The sequence below is a fragment of the Herpailurus yagouaroundi genome, unplaced genomic scaffold (assembly GCF_014898765.1).
Source record: "Herpailurus yagouaroundi ecotype Mexico unplaced genomic scaffold, PumYag 250, whole genome shotgun sequence".
NCBI classification, from domain to species: Eukaryota; Metazoa; Chordata; class Mammalia; order Carnivora; family Felidae; genus Herpailurus; species Herpailurus yagouaroundi.
The window spans coordinates 1056522-1059744 of NW_024412467.1; the positions used below are offsets into that span (position 1 = coordinate 1056522).

General features: G+C 46.2%; 1 protein-coding gene across 1 annotated transcript in view; it reads right to left on the reverse strand.

The window, feature by feature from the left end:
• Positions 1-1971: 1971 nt before the first annotated feature.
• The window catches only part of LOC121020328 (histone H2B type 1-A), a 448453-nt gene continuing 447201 nt past the window's right edge, over positions 1972-3223 (reverse strand). The window contains exon 2 of the mRNA XM_040460327.1: positions 1972-2564. The gene's annotated coding sequence lies outside the window, so the exon portion shown is untranslated. The remainder of the gene's footprint in view (positions 2565-3223) is intronic.

Below are 3223 nucleotides of genomic sequence, written 5' to 3' on the forward strand. Positions count from 1 at the left end.
GAGTAAACCCACCAAGGTAAAAAGTGCAGAAGTCAAGCCCGAGGCAGGTAAGGCTGGAACTTGTATACCAGATGGTGGCCCTCAGAATGTACATGGAAACAGTGGGCTGTCACTGGACTCCAAACTCAGCCTGACCTTGTTCACGGGCTTTGAGTCTGACCTTGTTGGCCTCCCTCTACCTTCCCAGGTGTTTTGCTGATCTCCCAAGCCTGTGCTGATCGCACACCGCTCGCCCCGGCTTCCCAGTGGCGGTGATCACTGTTCATCTCAACGGGGAAATTTGATTCTAACTAGACTGGTACCATTTTATTTTCTTCGCAGCCGAAGCAATTATTGCCAATACTTACAATTCAGTTGTGTTGTACCAGGAAGCTCCAGTGTCCCCCTGAAGAGGTAGGAACTCATCAGTCTCCCTCTGTCTTTAAAAATTTTCTTTTTTAATGTTTTTATTTATTTTTGAAGGAGAGAGAGAGAGAGAGACAGAGCATGAGCGGGGGAGGAGCAGAGAGAGAGGGAGACCTTCTGTCTTTAGGTAAGAGCTGTGGCAGGGACAGCCACACAGTTGTTCCCTGAAATTGGCTTTTCCTCTCTTATGTAGTAATGCCACTCCCCCGGCTTCTTTTGTAGCTAGTGTGGCCATTGAGTATTTTTGGCCAAGGGCATATTAGCAAAGGCCGGGTTACCCCATTCTCAGGATTTCAGTAAATGGTGGGGATGCCCATTTCTCCTTCCTTCAGGATAGAATGTGAACAAGAGAGTTGTAGCTGGAGCAGACCTCTTGGGCTGCAAGGTGTAAGAATGACAGCTAGAGTGAAAAGGTAGGAAATTACCCGCATGTCTTCTTTAAAAAAATTTTTTTTTAAAATGTCCATTTATTTTTGAGAGAGAGAGAGAGAGAGAGAGAGAGAGAGAGAGAGAGCCATTGGGGGAGAGGAAGAGAAAGAGGGAGACAGAACTCAAGGCAGGCTCCAGGCTCTGAGCTGCCAGCACAGAGTCTGATGCGGGACTCGAACTCATGAACAGTGAGATCATGAGCTGAAGTTGGACGCCCAACCAACTGAGCCACCCAGGCACCCCCCAACCCCCCATTCATGTCTTCAATTATACTACCGGGCAGGCCATTTCTGGGCACACAGCCTCCCGTATTGGCTGCCCGTGACATCCCAAGCAGCCATGCCCTTGACGAGGGTGTTTGTCTGCAGAAGGCAAATGGGGCTAAAGTGGAAGTCACCGAGGGGTGGTCAATGTAAGACTGAATACTGAGTACCTCATAAATATTTGGTGTGGCGCAAATTCTGGCATTTCTCGCTCTCTTTCATCTCTTCCCACCTCCGTGTAGCACACGGGCTCTGCTTACTTTCTCTATGTGCACCATGTCTGACAGGCAACAAATTTATGATTTTTAGTCAATACAGCTTTTGAATTTTGTCTCCATCTCATACAATTTCTTGCCTACCCACATAACACTTCTCGTAAGTTTCTCACTTAGGAATTACCCACTTAACATTTCTTATGAGTTGCGGCCATCCAGTTTGTTGGTCTTGGGTTGGTCCTCCATAGCAGAATTCAATAGCAGAATATATTTGAGAATATTCTCCAATGACAGAGCCAACGCACATTACACAAAGGGAGATGAGCTCCTTAGGGAGACCCCATGCCAGGCCCGAGATTACATTTATACACCTGTTCATGAGAGAGAAACCGTCTTTTATCTACTTTAACCAGTGACTATTTTAGGTTGTCTGTCACTCCCAAGGGTGTACACAAAAACCAGTCCTTAAGAAGATTAATGGACAAGATCTATGATAGCGTTCCTTTCTGCATTTCAGTAAGATCCTACATTTTAGTTAGGCACCGAACTTCTACAGAATCCCCGTGAACCCAAAATGAGACATGGCCCGGTGAAAAGCATAAATAAATATATAGCCCCTGTTGTTAACTCTAGTCCATAAATGCAAACTCTGCATGGTATTTTTTTCCTGCACATCGAATCTTCTCTCCCTCTAGCCACGTCCTCTTCCCTTGTCATTGTCCTAGTCAAGATTAAATCCATTTGACTTTTGGCAATGCTAAAGTGACCTTCAGACAGAGGTTTGCCCTTTCTGTTAGTCTGTGAGACTCCCATTGAAATGTCCATTTTCGACTCGGAGCCCTGTGAGGTCAAAGATTATTTCTCTCCTGCTCACTGAGCTCTTCCCCAAGTACCTGTCACTCTCTGAAGCTCACTTTCTGAGGCTCTCAACAAATAAATAAACTCAGAGTCCTAGTCCTTCCCCTCAACGCGTCATTTAGGGAAGAAAGTTAGGCACACTCAGATCTGTGATCCTAGAACCTCGTGCACTAACCACCACCCTCTCTGTTCCACACTCCCTGATCCGACAGAGAAATGCCTAGGAGGGTGGACTTGCCAAAAGTGAGGACAGTAACTGAAGAGCTCTTGATGACGTGAGTCTCAAGGTACTTTGTAAATGGATAGGGGACAGTGTATTCTGTTGAGGATTCCTATCAAGCCTCTTAAGGGAAGACTGCCCAGGCCTGGCTCCTGTGCTGGCTGGCAGACATCACTGCAAAACAAGAGGCGGTGTTTCCAGGCTGTTCTCGGCCGCTTCTTTACCTTCTCCTTCCTCTTACAAATCCTGTTCACTTTTCCAAAGAAGCACGGAATGCCCCAATTACTTGCAGAATAACAACTAAAGTTTGGGGTTATTCTTCAATAGACATCTATCCTCTAAGTTCAGTGGTTTCCCCCCCCAACCCCTTCCATTTACTAGGAAATTAGTTTCTCACGCCATCAGGTATGTAGCATCCTATTGTTTCCCACTGAACAATGACTCAGACTCACCAAGCACATTGTGCTTTCTACACAGGCTTGCGTATAAGGGATGCCAATGTGTAGAACTCGTCCAGGCTCGTCCGGACAGCCCAAGACTTCTCAGTACAAGCCCTGGCGAAAGAGCTGCCAAGTTAGTTTCATTTTCTGAAACTCTCAATAGTTAAGCAGCCAAGCACTGCCTTGTTTTCGAAACAAGTTTTTCTGCTCAGGCCTTGCTTAATACCGTTTCATGAACACAAGCTACTGAGAAAACTAGAATGGGAAAGTAAAGACCGAGGAAAGCATTTCAACTGCCACATGGCTCTTGCCTAACACTACCAACACTCCAGGATTAAAGCTCTTTATGTGAAAGGTTGAGCGGCTCTGAAAAGAGCCTTTGGGGTTGGGTAA